This window comes from Heloderma suspectum, chromosome 1 (assembly GCF_057233095.1).
Source record: "Heloderma suspectum isolate Gila_16-S chromosome 1, 16-S_ref, whole genome shotgun sequence".
Lineage (NCBI taxonomy): Eukaryota > Metazoa > Chordata > Lepidosauria > Squamata > Helodermatidae > Heloderma > Heloderma suspectum.
The window spans coordinates 44,321,709-44,339,903 of NC_139458.1; the positions used below are offsets into that span (position 1 = coordinate 44,321,709).

General features: G+C 41.1%; 1 long non-coding RNA gene across 1 annotated transcript in view; it reads left to right on the forward strand.

Moving 5' to 3' along the window:
* The window catches only part of LOC146357152 (uncharacterized), a 41,430-nt gene extending 36,978 nt beyond the window's left edge, over positions 1-4,452 (forward strand). The window contains exon 3 of the long non-coding RNA XR_014786613.1: positions 2,661-4,452. This is a non-coding gene — a long non-coding RNA (uncharacterized LOC146357152). The remainder of the gene's footprint in view (positions 1-2,660) is intronic.
* The last annotated feature ends 13,743 nt before the right edge of the window (positions 4,453-18,195 follow it).

Consider the following 18,195-nt stretch of genomic DNA (forward strand, 5'->3'; position numbering starts at 1 on the left):
ATGCAAAGAAAAATATGCCGCAGCAATTGAAAATACAACAACTGGAAATTAAATCAGGATATCTTGCCAATTTCTACTAGTTTCATTCAGATCTCACAAAACTCTGCTATATTAGATGCCCATGAAGACAACACTGAAGTATGATGTTAGCAAAGCTGGACATTCATTTGGAAAGCACATTTTGCAGGGAGCTCTCACCTAACATGCAGAGGTTTTGATGTGTTCTTTGTGAACAAGGTCCAATCTCTCAAAGTTGTGCTGGGCTTCGATGACACTCATATCTGGCCAGTGACCACACTGTCCTCACTGCTATCCCATTTGTTTGGGGATGGGGAGGGCACAGGATTCCTCCACTCCTTTCTGGCCCGGAGGTGCCATGGAAACTGGTTTAAGCACCTGCCAGTGAAATGCGAGACTAGTAACAAAGTGGCTGGGAGATTCCTGGCTAACAGGGAAGACCACACCAGCTCTGACTTGTTTGCCAGGAATGGGGCTTGCTGATTTCACTGATTGTGCTGCCACAGTTGCAGTTCATTCATAGGACTGAGCTGTCCAACTTACATCAAAGCTGTAGGCTGCAGAAATTTATTATCTCTGTTTTACAGATGGAGACACTGAAGGATTATATAATTTGCCCAGAGTCACAAAGTGCATGGCCAGGCATTTAAAACCTAGATATCTTGAGCTCCACTCCAAGTGAGATGGATAATCTTACAGAGCAAGAGAGACACTCTGTTTTCTCTCTTGTGGAGATATAGTTATACTGTTCAGGAATTATTTTCTTTCTTCATATAAAAAAAGTTTTCTTCCAGGAGATTATATAGTTTTGCTCCTACTCATGAATTTAGAGCAATTTTTCTGCAAAAACATGTCACTGCTGAAATACATAAAAATGTGCATATAAAATGCAGTCATCGTGCCATACTCTGATGTTTGGAGGGTAGGTACTAGAGAGACCCTTCTCAGTGGTGGTCCCCTGGTCATGGAATATGTTGCCCAGGGGAGTTCACCTGGTGCCAACACTGCATTGCTTTTGGTGCCGGGTTAAGACTTTTTTCTTCTGCTTTTACATTTTGTTATTTTAATCCCTATGACACTTTGGTAGTTTTAGTTCCTGTATTTATTAGGTCATTTTAGCTCTTAAACTACTTAGGGTGCAGTCCTATGTATGTTTAGAGAGCAAAAAGTCCTACAATTCCCAACATGCCCCAGCGAGCATGTTAGCTTTTGTATCACCTTTTATTGCATTGCTCTTGCATTATTTTTTTGTGTTGACTTTTACTGATTGTTATTTTTTCAGATTTTGTTAGATGTTAATGTGTTATTGCTTTTCTTTTAATTTTTTTTTATATGATACCTAGGGAATTTATTTGATTGGTGTCCCATAAATGCAAATACTAAATAAAAATGAGTATGTTCACGTTATTGATGATTCAGTTAAACTAATAGACTTAATTTCAGTTGACTTATTCTTTATGATGATGATACATTGATATACATGCATGGTGCTTTACAAAGCAACATAAACCCAACCACAGGTCCCACATTTAACTCTTCCATCAGAGGATCTTGCAAGTGCTTAAGGCTGCAATCCTACACTGTAACGATGGCCACCAAGGTGGATGGCTTTAAAAGTAGGGATGTATGAGAATTTCATTTTTGCTCGCAAAACATGTGAGCATGCCCCGTTTGAAGCCCTGAACACAATTGTGAATGTCAGCATGTGCGTGCTGAAAAGATTTGTAAATTGCCAAACATGTGCTTGTGTTCGATTTGTGCAACTTTCGCAGTTTGATTTGTGCAAATTTCCTAATTAGCGCAAACTTCCCCCCTAGACTGAATCAACACTGCTTTCATCTATGGGAGGAAATTTCACATTTCACATTCAATCACTGCTTGATTTGTGCAATCTTCCCATTTGCGCAGAGCAAGCAGCGATTGAAAACGCAAATGGGAATCGGGCATGAGAAGAGCAGTGAGATGATGTTTGCAGCATCCTAACAATCTTGAACATCACTCGTTCGCCCATCTCTATTTAAAAGGGGATTAGACAAATTCATGGAGGAGAAGGCTATCAATGGCTATCAATGGCTACTAGTATTATGGCTATATATTACATCCTGTTTCAGAGGCAGTATGCCTTTCAGCATCATTTGGTTGGGAACATGAGCGGGAAGGTGCTATTGTGCTTATATCCTGCTTCAGGGCTTTCTGTTGGCAGAATCCTGGACTAGATAGGCCTTTGGTCTGATCCAGCAGGGTTCTTCTTTTATTCTTTCATTGGGAATAAGTACTATTGCACTAAACGGGGTCACTTCTGAGAAGTCACGTATAGGATTGTACGCCTGGCTGGGTCAAAGCATTTTAGTGATGCTTTGGGATTTATCAGTTGACTGAACTGTGCCTCATGAGATAAAGGCTACTGTATCTTTGGTGATTCCCCAAAGGCCATAAGAAGGGATTAGTAGGTGCTTCCCATTCCATCTATCCTTCCATGGGTTGACTGTGCCCTGTGTTCTGTTCTGCTTTTCTTCTGATTTAATGAGGAGAATTTCCAAAACTAATTCCATAATTGGCTCGTGTGCATTTTGCTGTAGCTTTCAGTTCCTTTTGCTCATTTGCATCTTTTTTGTTTGTTTGTTTGTTTGTTTCCTGCCCAGGTTACCGATTTGCACAACTATGCACTACTAAAGGGACAGCCTGCATGCTTTGGCTATTTCGTGGCTTCTCTACAGGGCTATAAGCCCACAGCACAGAAATAGCTCTGCCCAACCAGGGGAAAACTTGGAGGCTTTGCAATGCCTCTGGCTGCTGGTATGTGTCTGCACGATTGATTGATTGACTGATCGATTGATTTTATTTCAGCCAAAAAGGCTCCTGGAGTGGCTTACAGATCAATGAAAACAAGACAGTACCTAGCCTAAAACACTTTGGGAAAAGGAAAGAGCACATCCTCACATCACAATACCCTTTTGCTCTGTGTTGCCTCAGTGCACACAAGTGCTTGCACATGTCAGTAAGATGTCCAGGAAAAAAGAGATGCAAATGAAGAAAAGAACTAAGAGATCAGCAAACTGTGCAGGTGTAGTACTCTGCACAAAATCCGGAAGTCAAAAAGAATAGCAGTTTACTCATACATTGTTGCTATTCTGGAAACAGGGCCAAGAACTGAACATCTCAGAAAGAAATCAGATGAGGAGAATTTAATCAACATCCCTAATAATTCATAGATTTATAAGTCCTTTGGGGTATAAACCAGAGCTGCTAGACCTACAGGAGCAACACATGGGCCATTCATCATGGAATAGTGTAGTAAAGGCTAGAGTTGTGCACAGCGTCTAGTACTCAATGGCCTTGTAGGTCCCTTCCAAGTTCCAACCCTACTATTCTATGATACTTGTTTTTTCTACTTTCAAGCATTTGCGGGGGATGTCAGTGTGTGTGTGGTAGAATGCGTTTGTCTGACAGGTCAGTAGGGAATGCAAAGCAGTGTCATTGGAATACCTGTTATCAATTTTTAAAGTGTTAATGCAAATTGAAAATGTTTGTTAAAGGATCAGGTCACAGCCACATATCCTATAATGAATGTCTCCCAGCCATAACGGTCTCCAGCTGGTCATTTCTGCTTCATACCATTTATACAGCACATTCAGTTTTCCAAAGTGGTGTGCAATCTTTATTGTCATTGGTCCCAGAGAAATCCCATGAGGTGAGTTACTGTTGGCTCCATGATTTTTAAGCTGACAAATGTAACCTACTGAAGGCCACACAGCAAGGGACAAACTATACATTGCATGCAAATCTGTGTAAGAAAGCCTCGAGAAATATATACGTTCGTTCTAGATTTTTATAGCTGTTCTATCAGTTCCTGTGCTGTTTATTGTTTGCATTGTATTATATTTTATTCTTTTAAATATTTGTATTCTGTTTTATATTTTAAGTGTTCTGTGGCATATTAGTCATTTAACTGTTTGTGATATGCCCAGAGAACATCAGTTATTGAGTGGATTACAAATGTAATAATAGATAGATAGATAGATAGATAGATAGATAGATAGGGGTATGCTAATCCTGTTCATAGGATTATATTTGTATCAAGGGGTTGCTTGAATTTATATAGCTTCCCACAGTAAGTAACAAATTCTGAGGTCTGTCTGGCACCAACATTGTCATCCTTTCGGCGCCAGACTTTACGCCCAAGCATTTGACAGCATATGATGAGACATGTAGATGAGTTCTTTTATCAGGTTCCAGTATCTTACTGTAACTGGGTTTTAACTTTTTAATATTGTTTTTACTTTTTGTATGTTAGAGAGTTTATATTATGTTTTCATTATCGTGTATTTGTGGGTTGTAACTTTTGTGTACCACTCGGAGAGCTTTGACTATTGAGCAGTATAGATATGAAATAAATGAATGAAATCAATAAAATTCATTTGCTATTTCATTCTCATAATGGGTTTGAGTCAGATTTAGTCATACTTAGATTCGGTTCATTGAAATCAATGGGACATATTAGTCATGATTAACAATCATCCCATTGATTTCAGTGGTCCTTCTCTGACTATGTGTGGATCCAATCCCTTACGTTTTATCTCCACTCACCTTTTGAATGCAGTTTAACTTTATACGATCTATTTTCCTCTTCAGTAGTTCTGCCGAGGATTTCCTTGATTACCCAATTCAAATATTTCTTTGTTTAATATATATTGGGGATGTGCATAGGATTTGGCTGAAGCCTGAGTGTAATTGGGCTCCTTCAGACTTTTTCTGATGTTTCAGAATGGGCTGCCCTCCTAAGCGACCAGCGCTGAAACTTGACCCTACGTGAAGCTTCATTTGCTGTTTCGCTTCAGAAAGGCAGACAGTCTCAAAAAACAGCATTTTTTGCATTCACTTCCCGAAACTCTGAGGTAGGTGGGAGTGGAGGAGGGAGGGGTTGAGTGACTGACAGATCTAATCATAGGGCATGTTTTACCAGGGGGCATCCAGTCACAGTGCTTTGGGGGAGGGCAAGGATGGGACTATGAGAAGGACATTCTTCCAAGGCTGCCAGGTTCACTATGAAAAAGCCTTATACTGGTTTTCAATCATCATAACTCCCTAGTCCCTTCACTTATCCCTTTGAAACTTTTCAAGTTTCTTGCCTTGACATGCCTCTATGATGCCTGCCATTTTCATATAAACTGCTAAAAAAAACATGGAGGGAGGGAAGGTGAAGCAAATCACTCACCCTCCCATAGTTGAGGATTCATCTTCCATATAAACTGCTACACCTATCCTTCTGAAACTTTGCTGTTTTCTTACTTAGAGCCACTTCTATATTGTCTATCATTTTTAAAATAATGGTCTATGAGGAACATAGGGATAAGTGTGTCTTTATGTATATGTGTGTGTGTGTATATATATGTGTATATATATATATATATATATATATGTGTGTGTGTGTGTGTGTGTGTGTACATATGTGTATGTGTATATACATATATACACATACATATATATATATACACACACACACCCTCAAAATGTAAATGCTGCTCCTGTACAAAAATCCTTACAACTCATCAGGCTTGATTCCCTCAGAAGGGGCAACTGTCCCTGCAAATTTCATCTAATTCTGCCAAGAAATACAAAGGTTGTCAGCAGTTCCCTTAAAAAAAATCAAAATATAAAGGTGTATAGCACAAAAACCAGAGTACATATTTCTCTGATATTTGGCAGGCATCTCCTCCTCAGAGGCTATGATGCCTGCAAATTGCATCTACTTCTGACAAACAGAAAAAAAAGTTATAGCCATGTTGTGATTTCCCATGGGAAATGGAGGCACGAAGCTTCAGATTTCTGAATCTTGACTCAGGTCCAGTAGCCGTGTCAAAGTGGACAGCCTCCAAATCAGTCCATGCAGAGTCAGGCCACTTTCCAAAGTAACAAATCAGGGTCTGAGTTGAATTTTATGGTTGGAGCACACCTCTAGTATAAAAGTTTTTGCTGTTGAATACGCATCCATGAGTTTTAATTTATCTTTTGCTATTCCCATTCTTTCCTCACGATCATCTGGGTCCATAATCTGATGTTCTTCGTCATATTTTTAAACTCCTTTAAAATAATATCACACTGTTTCTTATAGCAAATTCCTGCAGATAAAAACTGACCTCTCACCCAAGCCTTAAATGTATCCCACATCATCAAACACTTTCACACTGAAGTGGAGCCTCACATGTGATATGATGCATGTATGGAGCTCTTATGTGAAAAGATTTCTATACTTCCTACTGCATGCTTCGTTAAGTAAAATGAATGTGAAAACCTTAGTAGGAAGGAGAGTTCCATACACATCTTAGAGACACCAGGAATCATAGGATCAAGTTGTTAGATAAGCCTACAGCAATGGGAAATGATAAACTATAGTAAAATATATTAAATAAGAGAGCAATCCTATGACCCCTACTTGAGTCTGGGGAACCGTAGGATACTTCAGATTTCTGGATCCAACGCCAGAGACAGCACTCTGATCTTGGATCCAGGAATCTGAGCTCCCCCCCCCCCTGCAGCTGGAGCAGAGAGAACCATGCCGGCTGCCTCTTCGAGGTTGCAAAGGCTTACATTGTATCCCCAGGCCTCCCTAGGCTCCTTTCCTCCCTGTCCCTGACACTTCAGCTAGATGGGTGAAAAAGCCCATCTAGCTAAATTGCAGAGTGGGAGGTGTGGCGGAGGTGAAGACAGCCTCTGCCACGTTTCCCACTCTGCACTGGATACCTGTAAGCTTCTGAGTACAGAAGCTGATGAGTATCAAGGGTGGATCCGGCAGGATTGCACCCTAAATAAATATTATCCAATCACTCCACATAGTGGTAAAAACTGGAAGAAGTTTATGAATCAACACACATTTTCTTACAAAATAATTGAAAACTCAGTAAGGTTCTTTTACTTGTCTTATGAGACCTGAGTTCAGATTTAGACATTCACAGGCTGCATTTTGATTTTGCACATTCATTGAAACCAGTTTCAACAAGCTGGAGGAGGACCACAGCTCAGTGGTAGAGTATATGCTCTGCACGTAGAAGATACCAAGTTTAACCCCCAGCGTCTGCAGATAGGGCAGGGAAAAGTTTCTTATATGAAACCATGAAGAGTTGCTGTCAGTCAGTGAAGACAATACCAAACTAGATGAGCAATGAACTGTTTCAGTATAATCCAGACAGTGAAGGTTCATTGAGCTTGACCACCACAGTTAATAGCTCAATGACCCAAGGAAAAGCTAAATCTTTGAAATAAGAACTTTTCTGGGAAGGGTGATTTCAGTTCACCATAGAAGTAAACACTTTTCACAACATTAGCCCGGCTCCTCTGCCATTATTTTTCATGAGCAACTTATCCACCTGCCAATTCAGGCCACTCAAGTTAATCAATATAAAAATGTATAATAGATCAGAGGTATCTCTTGTACTTATTAATAGACACATGAGTAGAGGCAGCTTAGGGCACATCTGCTTTTAAGGTTTGGTTTAACAGCATCCTATGGATGTCAAAAGCAATGGCAATTGCTTGTTGGAAGTGAAACATAGCCTGCTGTCTCTTGAAATGTGTTTCTTGGAATGCCCTGCAAATCAAAGGTTTGGATTATGAGTGAAAATCAAGTCAAACACCATATAGCTTGAGATGGGGAGTTAAGTCACTGTGGGTCTGTTCAAACCTACCCTTTACTCTCCCATAAGCTGTATTATTGGCTACAGCAAGGAGGTCAAGTTTTATATTGGGGCTTCATTTTGCTAGGCCTTTTTCCATCCACAAAATGAGTGGGCAGAAAATGGTAGGATTAAGGAGGGCTAAGCACATGCCAAGTTATCCAAAAGGAAGAGTCAGGGTTTTAACCAAAGTGTCTAGAGGCCTGAATTTATACAAAAGTTTAGGACAGGGGTGCAAAACCTTTTGGCCCTGAGGGCCACAAGTGATGCTGGCTCAGGGGCCAAGTATGCACACACAGACACACAGGCATTTCCCTACTGCCTTCCTTGTTCCTTTTTGGGCGATCTCTCGTTACTCACCTCTGTCTTTCTCTATCTCTGTGACTGTTATTAAGAACAGTCTGCCAGTCTGCTAGGGGCTTGATATACTAATCAAATCTTCTTCTGTAAACATTCATAGTAAAATAAAGCTGTGTTATTTCTTCATAATCTTTTCAGTGGGCTTATTTTCCCCATTTTGTTGGAGTACAGTGCATGAACTTTGCGTGCACACTTGTACCTCTGCAAAAGATCTCTGTATTTCTATGTTCATCGTACAAACTTGTACACATGTGAGTTCTTCTGTATGTGTGAATGAGGCATGAGGTAACAATCCTTTCCACAACCTGTGGTTAACATAAGAGCATTAGAAGGGCCATGCTGGATCAGACCAAGGATCCATCTAGTCCAGCATTCTGCCCACACAGTGGCCAACCAGCTGCCCACAGGAAACCCACAAGCAGGACATGAGTGCATTAGCATCCTCCCCCTCATATTCCCTGGCAACTGCTTTCCCAGCATACTGCCTCTGATACTGGAGGTAGCATAAAGACATCAGGACTAGTAGCCTTACCCTCCATTAATTTGCCAATTCCCCTTTGAAGCAATTCAAACTGGTGGCCATCTGTACATCTTCTGGCAGTGAATTACATGATTTAACTATACGCTGTGTTAAGAAGTACTTTTGTTTACCTGTTCTGAATCTGGTTGGCTGAGGATGCCCTCACAGTGTTGGAACAGCCAAGCACCCCTCTCTCTTGTTCCTCCCAAGATGTTCCTAGAAGTGACCATGTTTTGGTTTGCTTACCTGACCTCTTCCATTGGATCTTAAGGCTGCTTGCCTCAGAGAACCTGGTACAGCTGATGGTAGGCCTCATTCAGAATTGAAATGAGTTCCACAAGGAGTAAAATGTTCAGTCATGTATGCAAAATATTACTTCCCTGAGGCGTTTATTAAGGTGACTGACGTTACCAAAGTTATCAGCTAACAGGCTATTGGTCAAGTGGCCTACTGAAGCATTCAGAATGCATGTTCAATGAACACAGATAAGGGGAGGGCAGCAGGGCCCCACTTACATGGTTCTATGGACACTGAACACCTGCACAGGGTAGGGTGGCAGAATTTTCAAAGACAAAATTCCCCGTAACACTCACTGATGTTGCACAGGAATTCCCTGATATAACTTTGATGAGTCTTATTATTTTTGGTAGTATTGATCCTAAGTAATAATTTTCAGGACTTTGGTGTATACATGTTCCTTTAAAATTAATAATACGCCTTCCCTCCCTGTGTACTTCAAGGTCAGCCTTTAAGCATTCCTAACTCTGGCTCTTTTAAGAGGGCTCAGTGAGCTACATAAGCAAAGTTCCCACTAAATGCAGCGGGCCTTTAAAACCTTCAAGGTCTCTTTATTTGGCATGGATTATTTAAAGTTGATGCATCACTTTGGAGTGGTATGGTGCTGCATAATAATAATTATTAAGTTCATTACTATTTTTTATATCTCCCATAAAGTTTTAATGAGGCTGAACATTTAGCCCTTCACTGCCCAAACAATGCAAGAAGATCATTCTGGCCTTTTAAAATAAACCACTGCAAAAGTGTAAGGGTGATGATATTTTATTACTTATTGGGCGCCACAAGTGAGTTCACTGCTAAGCAAACTCTGTCGCCACCACTGAGATGATTCCCAGGCTTAAATTTAGACATGTGGTTAAATTGCCTGCTGAATTGGGGATATTTGTGTTGATATTACTAAACAGATCCAATTTTGTGGAAAATCTGCGCCAAGTTTAACTTCTTCTTTGCTATGAAAATAGAGCTCATTTAGGACCATATAGTAAAAAAATGTGTAACCTCTGATGTTTTATTTTGAAGGGGGAAAATGTAACTCTTGAATCATAATCAGGAACTAAATTGTTGGATCTCAAGACACCTTTCAGCCTCAAAAATTACTGAAATGTTGGACATTTTAAAGCAAACTTTAGGAAGAGGATAAGCGGAGCACAGACAAAGGGATCTCTGTCCAGATAGGAAAACATCTGCTTTAAACTCACATTATAGCTGTCCTGCTTATTGCAAGATGAATTTCAAGTGGCCAAGGTTACAGGTCACATAGGAATAGGGTTACTATTAGCAGAATACTGTAGTATTGCTTGTGGGTTCCCCCCCTCTAATTAAAGATGCAGTATCCCAGACGGGCTCTAGCCTGTTTTTATTTCTTAAATGAAGGCAGTGTTTATTCTTAAGATTGCTTCACAGTGGGGACAGGGCTCTTTTTTCTTTTTGCCCGTCGTGAGACTCCATCCAGGAGATTTCAGAAAACCTTCACGAGGTTTGCGGTGTCTAGGCACTGAGAAATAATGGCTTGCTGCCTAGACTTTCTAGAGTAATAGATTCCTCCCATTAAACTGTGCAACTGGAGTGATATTAATTAGTGAAACCATCATCATCATTTCATTTAAGATGTTTTCTACCACAAGTTAGTGATGCCTGACATTCTTAGAGCCATTTCTGGGGTTACTTTTTATTGGGGTGGCCAGTTTCTGCAATTAAACTGATGATTTTCCTCCCTTGCCAGTAACATTTGCAAACTAGCTGTCTAGCTATTCAGGATGTTTATCTTAAACAGTGAATATGTGTTTTCTTCTACAGGTGTGCAAAACCTATGGATCTTTCTGGCATCCTTAGACATTGGGAATCATTAAAAACACACACCATATTAATGCATATTGAAAGATGTTGTTGTTGTTGTACATTTTTACAATAAAAGTAACATCTTTGCAATGATGCAGTTGATGATACAGGACGTAGATCAATAAGCCATCATTTCACGTGGTTTTGTTCTGCCACCTCTCCCCTCAGATCCCTTACAAGTTAAGCTCTGTGCCTATAACATTTCATACTAAACAATTAAGGGTTGTATCTCTTGGGAATATTGCAACCTTGGCTGCAGGTTACAGGAAGAGGGTGGTGTTGTAGTTAATGCATGGGAATTTTGAGCATAGCCTTAGGATCTCTATAGCCTACAGTGTGGCTTCCTGCTCCTCCCCTTCCCCCGCTCCCTGCCGTCCTCCATGGCTGGGAACTCTCTCACTCTCTCACTCTCTCAGTGTTATAGAACACAAAATAGACTGAACAAACTTTGCCCGAAACTACATGCTGTACGTGCATTTTAGTGCAAGAAACTGCGAGTGAACCATTGTACCATTTCTTCACCAAAAGAACAGTGTGGTCTCCCTTTTTTAGCCTCCTGTGTGAATGTGGGACTGGTAAATGCTCATTCTGTTCTGCCTTTTGTTTTTCTCTGCTAACTGCCTTTCTAACAGGAGGCAGCAGTATCAAATAATTCCCAACAGTATCCAACTGTCTCTGTCCCGCTGCAGAACTGACATTGCTGGTGGAACAGTTTTCCCCTCACCCTGCAGCCTCCTGTGCACCCCCAAAATCTGTTCTGGAAGGTTTGAGGAGTCTCCAAAGCAAATTTGAGGGAGTAAAGGGGTACAGGTGGGAGGAGAGGAAAGGGAAATCCTGTTGCCCAAGCAGAAGTCTGCTTGTGTGACATTGGATGTTGCCCTAACCATTGCAGCTTACACACACACATTGATTTGCCTACTGTGGTAATATTTGTTTTTTAAAAAGAAAAAAAAGTTTAAAAGAAAAGCAGGGGGTGGAGAGAGAGAAGAAAAACAAAATGTGGTGCCGGTGGTGATGTAGAAGAGTGGGTAGTTTAAGGTGGAGGAATTCATCTTCTACCCCTTTGTCGGCATAGAATTCTAAAAGAATTCTGCCAGATATTTTAAAATTTATCATCTCTCTCTCTTGTTTCATTGTAAACCATTCATGAACTGTGAGATCTGAGAGGTATTTTACCCATTACTCCACATCAGGGGACCTGGTGGCTTTCCTGTTTTGCAGTCTGGGTTTGGCAGTGAGAATGAACCGAGCTCTCTGTTCTTCAGACATACCCTCATTTTAAAAGGTATGTGGCCTTTAATAGCCTGGAGAAATTGAATAGAACAGGATATGTTTCAGATCATATTAATTCTTCTTATTACTTCTTTCCAGAAAGACAGTATGACAGCACAGTCCCAGAAAAGGTGGGAGAGATTAGCCTGTGGTGCTCTACATCTCCAGCAGTTAGCATCTGCTTGGATGCCTAAGTGGAAGAACCATTCAGGGGCTCTAAGGAGTATTTTTTCATTGGATGAGCCTCAAACAGAGATCTAAGGCGGAGGTCATTGTAGCTGCCAAAGCAGCTTTCCACTGTGATGGTTTTAATTTTGATTTCAGCTCTTTATTCCATTTAGACCAAATACACTCTAGGTCTGGCTGCAGGTTTTTTTGGACAATAACCTAATAGATATAGATTATGTGTACAGTGAAATGCTGCAAAGCTCAGTAACATTTTGTAGGATATCTGGGGGATCAGCTGCCCTCAATGTTTCTGGGCCAAATCTGGAGACTTTACAGTGTTTGCCTTGTATGCATTTCCACGCGGCTGAGGTTGGTAGTATCTTGAAAGGTGTGGAATGATTTACAAATTTGGATAGGTGAGAAACATCCCTGTTGGACTATGCTTTCCAAACTGGAGGTTTGTGGCAATTTAGAATGTGCGGGTTTTCCCATAAAGGAAGCACACTATGGGCATAATGGTCAAACGATGGGCATAATCTTTTAACCTCTGTAAACCGCCCAGAGAGCTCCGGCTATTGGGCAGTATAGAATGTAAATATTATTAATAATAATAATAATAATAATAATGGTCAAACCGAAGCCGTTTGCCATTGCCCTCCTTGCATATCTTGTGACCCAGATGGTTGGTATCTGATCTGTCCAGTTCTTGAGGTACTTTGAACCCCAAACTGCCCCCCCCCCGGTAACAGTGACACAGCTCATGTTTCCAGGGCTGCTTATTCCAGAGTGAGGACTCTCATCTTATTTATTTATTTGATTTATATCCTGCCTTTCCACCCCAAAATGGCGCTCAAGGCGGCTATAATAAAACCAAGATTAAAGTAAAAAGCTAATTAAAACAATCCTAAAAACAAAATGAATGAAATGCAAAATTCAAATCACGCATGCCTTCAATGTTTGGCTTGAGCTTTTAGGTAGGCGTGATGATACGCACGTATACACGGGATCAGTTGAAACCACCTAATTTTACAGGTAATTGCAAATTGGATGATACAATGTGTGCTTTTGGTCCTGCCTTTTCGCAGAGGAGTTCTAAATAAATGATCTATTTTTCTCAAGTATTGTTGTGGGACAGACAAAGGCAAGCCCTTTAACACAGCTACCAACAGTAGAATTACGATTGTTTTTAGGATATTTCTTTCCTCCCAAAAGCTCACTGCTATTTTCATCCTTAGGTCAATCTGAATCAGAGCCAAGTGCCTGTCAAGACTGAGCTTTTCTGCTTGTCCTAATTGCGGTAGTATTTGTGTGTCAAGGTATTTTGTGGGAGCCGTGTAGCTGTGTTGCCACTTGGCTGGTAAGCAGGAGATATGTGGCCATTTCACAAGATCTTCAGCTTCAATGGGTTGTATCCAATGTTAGTCTAACTCAAGTCCCATTCATTTCAGTAGGTCTGCTCTAAGTAGGACCAACATTGGCTAAAACCCTATGCCTCCTAGGTTGGCATGACTTCAGTTGTTGATATCAATAAAGCATCCACTTAGTTCATACCTCATAGCTTCATAAATTACACTGAAGCAAACAGCAGATGAGGCCATGATTTCAGCAGTGCTCCTCTCAAGCATCTTCAAATGACATGTCCAGGTGAGCAAACGTACTGATTCTCCTATCTGTGGGCAGTACAGAGGCCACAATAAAAGTGTTGTTTATGTGCAAATGTTTTTCTGTGCAGTTGCACATCCTACCTGCAGGCAGCCCCACTATAGGAGGATAAATGCTGATAAATGCTGATCAGATTTGCAGATGACACAAAATTGGGCAGGATAGCTAATACTTTGGAAGACAGAAACAAAATTCAAAGCGATCTGGATAGACTGGAGCGCTGGGCAGAAAACAACAGAATGACATTTAATAGGGATAAATGCCAAGTTCTGCACCTAGGAAAAAGAAACCAAATGCACAGTTACAAGATGGGGGATACGTGGCTCAACAACACTACAAGCGAAAAGGATCTTGGAATTGTTGTTGATCACAAGCTGAATATGAGCCAACAATGTGATGTAGCTGCAAAAAAGGCAAAGGCTCTTTTGGGCTGCATTAATAGAAGCATAGCTTCCAAATCCCGGGAAGTACTATTTAGATGTAAAAGTGACTTGACTGTACTTGGCAAGAAGTAATGGTTAAAATGTAATGTCTGTATAGATCCAGAGGGCGAAATCCAACACTGAACAAGTGGATTTCCACTTGCACAAAGGCACTTTACCCCCTTCTCCGCCCTCCCTGCAGCTCCCCATTCCAGAGGGTCTCCCAACCCTCCAGAGCAGATTTTGAAGATGAGTGGGGAGCTGCTGGGGAGAAGGGGGAAATCGTCCCCTCCCTGTTCTACTGAAGGAAGCCATTTTGTTGGCAGGAGGGGTTAATTGGATAGAACCTTAAGAAGCTGGCTCATAAAGGATGGAGACAGGGTCTACACATGTAGCAGAATGGGTTGGGAATTAGCTGGCAGAATGGACTATACTACTTTAGGCTGCATGTGGAAGATACCATTTGTAATGCACCCCAACATAAAACCTCACTACAAATAAGGATCTAGCAGACCCAAGAAAAACGTTTTAAGCCATCCTTTTTATCAGCCGTGCTGGTTTTTTATTTGCAAAGAGTCCATTTTTAACGTAGGGAGCTGTGATGTCCCATGGACAGCCTGAAGTGGTACAGTCCATTTTACTTCCTTAGCATGCTAGCACCTCCTTTGGCTGCATGTACAGGTGAGGCCTGTTGATCCAGGAATTGCTGGTCATGGCCTGCTTCTAAGTGTTGCACAGTACACTGCTCCTCTTCTTCCCCCCCCCCCAAATCTGGCAGCTTTCTTTACCACAAGGAAATAATAATTATCCAGCTAAAGGGCAGATTATTTCCTTTGAGGGAATGTGTAAACTGAGATGGGCGAGGTAGAAAACAAACACGTTCAGTCCTCACTAGCAGCAAATGAAAATGACTGTTTTGTGTCTTTGCTCATTGTGATTATTGATAGGACCAGCTTTCAACAAGCTGCTTGCATTGTCTGTATAACGATTTTACCCTGTCCTATGAGTATACATCTATCTATCTATCCATCCATCCATCCATCCATAGATGGATAAAAGTGGTGGTGGGTGAGGGACTTAGGACAGAAAGGTGCTGTGATAAGCCCTTGGCAGAGATTTGTTCAACTCTGAACTACTAAACATGTTTGCATTCAGGGGAAAATAAAGAAATTCAAGTAAAATAAAATGTTTTTGTTTTGCAGGTATTAAAACGGGTGTTCTTTTACTTCAGTAATTTATTCATTTATGTGCTTATCTTGCTTCTTCAGTCTCTTCTCTCATACTTGCTCATGTTTAGAGTCTAACTAGATGTAACAGCAGCAGCCACGTAATATTTATTCAGGGGCCGCCCCATTCAGTTGTAAAGCGGGGTGGGGGGGAAATCTAATTTTCACAGCAAAAAAGTGTATGTGGATGAGGGGATGAACATCCTCCCTGCCTTACCTCATTCAGCTTCAAGCACTTTTCTCTCCACAGTCCAGTTCACTTCCATGCCTGCGGTGACAGAGTACAGGGAGGTAAGGTGGGGGAGGTCTCCTCTTCCCTATCAGCACACACCTTTTGTTGTAAAAAGTAGATCTCCCATCCCCAGTTTATATGTGAATGGGGCAGAGACGTGGAGAATAAATGTATCTTCCTCCTTCATGTCTAGTTGGGTCTTTACTAACAATCCAGTCCTATTCTGTGAAACATCTCAGCCTATTTGGACTTAAATATACCTAACTGCATATGATTTGGCTGTAAATCTTTCATCGCATACAGAAATGTAACTCTGAAAATATGTCTTGCCACAGCAACACAGTTTTCTGCATGGAAAGCATGAGGCTGAGGGCCTCAGGGCCTAGATGAACTATTTGGGTCGCAGGTAATCGACTTGATCCTCTATGTGGCCTTCCATTGTGATGGATATTGTGACTCTGGCTATAGCCTCAGAACTATCAAACTAAGAGTGACCAAACTCAATGTCACAAATGTCAGAATGCAACATGCACAGCTCTTAAACTAGGACTAAATGTGCCTGTCTTAAATAAAGACTGAAAGGGGCCAATGAGAGCTAAGGGAGAGCCATATGACAGAGGGATAAATATCCAGCCCTCTTCTCAGCATTTAAAGGACACACTAACAGAACATCCCAGCAGTAGATGTTCCTGATGAGATTTTCGCCACTTCTTCCAACATATGCAATATATATTTTTGCATTCTTGATTTTATCTGAGGAACATTTCCCACTGCCATCAATAATTATAAATTACAAACCTTCCTCTTTTTCTTTTCTTTTTTCTTTAGAGAAACTGCTTTTTTATTGGGTTGGGCAGGGTGGTTAATTTTGGTTCCAAAATCAGGTCTGACTCACACAGGTGTGTTTTATTGCCAGGTTTGTTCATTTGACTATTTACCAAGAGAAATTTGGTTCCTCTTCATGTAGAGTTCGGGATCATCATTCAGAGAGATGCAGAGATCTTTGCAGCTGCTCATCTGCCACTCGCATAAGCAGGTTAGTTACCTGGCTTTCTTTTAATTGAGAGAATGTCGCAGTCATGGAAAGAGCTAGGCTGACAGCTTTATAAAGTCCACAGAAGGGGGATAGCAAAGATACCACTAGAATACAAAAAAATAGTGCTTCCCTCCTTACAAACGGATGGGGCTTATCTGTAAAAGTGGGGAAGTGGCAAGCCCAGTCTTGAAGCATGGATTCTCTAGCAATAAAATATCACCTGAAAAAACATTCCAATTTCCCAGTTTTCCTCTGTATGTTCTACATGGACCTTTCGTCTGTCTGTCTGTCTCTCTCAATAAGCTTGATCTCAGTTTTTGGCTCCTGACAATAACTCTCCGCATCATTAATTCTGTCCACTGTAAGGCTGACTCCTAGGGCTGGAGGCTGTTTTTTTTTTAGCCCTCTGTCCAACAAGAATGTTGCCAGTGGTCTCAATTCTTACTCTTTGCAACGCCTTGGTAATCTTTCAGAAAGAGAAGGGGATTTGCTGTCCTTTCTCTGTAGTGTTTCAGTGCCGTCACTGCAGGTGGCCAGGCAGGAAGTTGTATGTATGTATGTATGTATGTATTTATTAGATTTATTAGCTGACCATCTGGCCAGCTACCCAGCCACTCTACCAGTGTACAATACAAATAACAACACAAAATACAACAAATTTACATAATCAACTGAACAAAACAACATTGCTCTGAAAAACCCTAACCCACCCCAAATGCCTGCCTGAACAGCCAGGTTTTTCAGGTATTGCAGCTACCAGCTTAGGAGGAGTCATGTGGTACAAAGAACCAATGAGATTCCATTTGACCATATAAAGCTACTAACTGTAGCCTGGTTCCTTAGTTCAAGCAGCATTGCTCAGGCACTGAATTGCCCTCAGAGTGCTTGCTTGCATCTCCTTCCTATCTTGACTACCAGTTCACCTCCAGGCTCCAGCCTGCTAGCTCCTGACAACCGTTTTCACCATTTACATTCAGATATAGATTCAGAATGGTCTTAGGAGCATTCTGTTTCCAGGTATCCAGGTAGCTCAGTTTTTCTAACTCACTCCTAGATGCATGTTTGTGGTGCATGCTTACCCCCAAGTAGTCTGTTTTTGCAAAACAAAAAGCAAAAGGCTACTGTTAGAAATATAGGAAGACTACAACAGTGGAGGTGGTACATATGGGGTAACATTAATGATGAGGGTTCACAGTTCACCCCAATAAAATGTCCATGGAAATCTTATGATGACCTGGGAGAATGGAGCGTGGTATTAAACAGAGAGGCCTTCTCCAGATGCATTAGAAAGAGAGATTTTGTGGTCATGGACATTCCTCTGTACAAAGCCATAGTAACCCAGTTTTAGATACTGGCAGGTGAGTGACAGAAGTGTGGGAATGCACATTGCTGCATCCCTGCCATCCTAAATCAATCGAGACCATGAAGCAACTCAACTGACACATTATAACCCAATGCTCCTGGCTTTTTGTT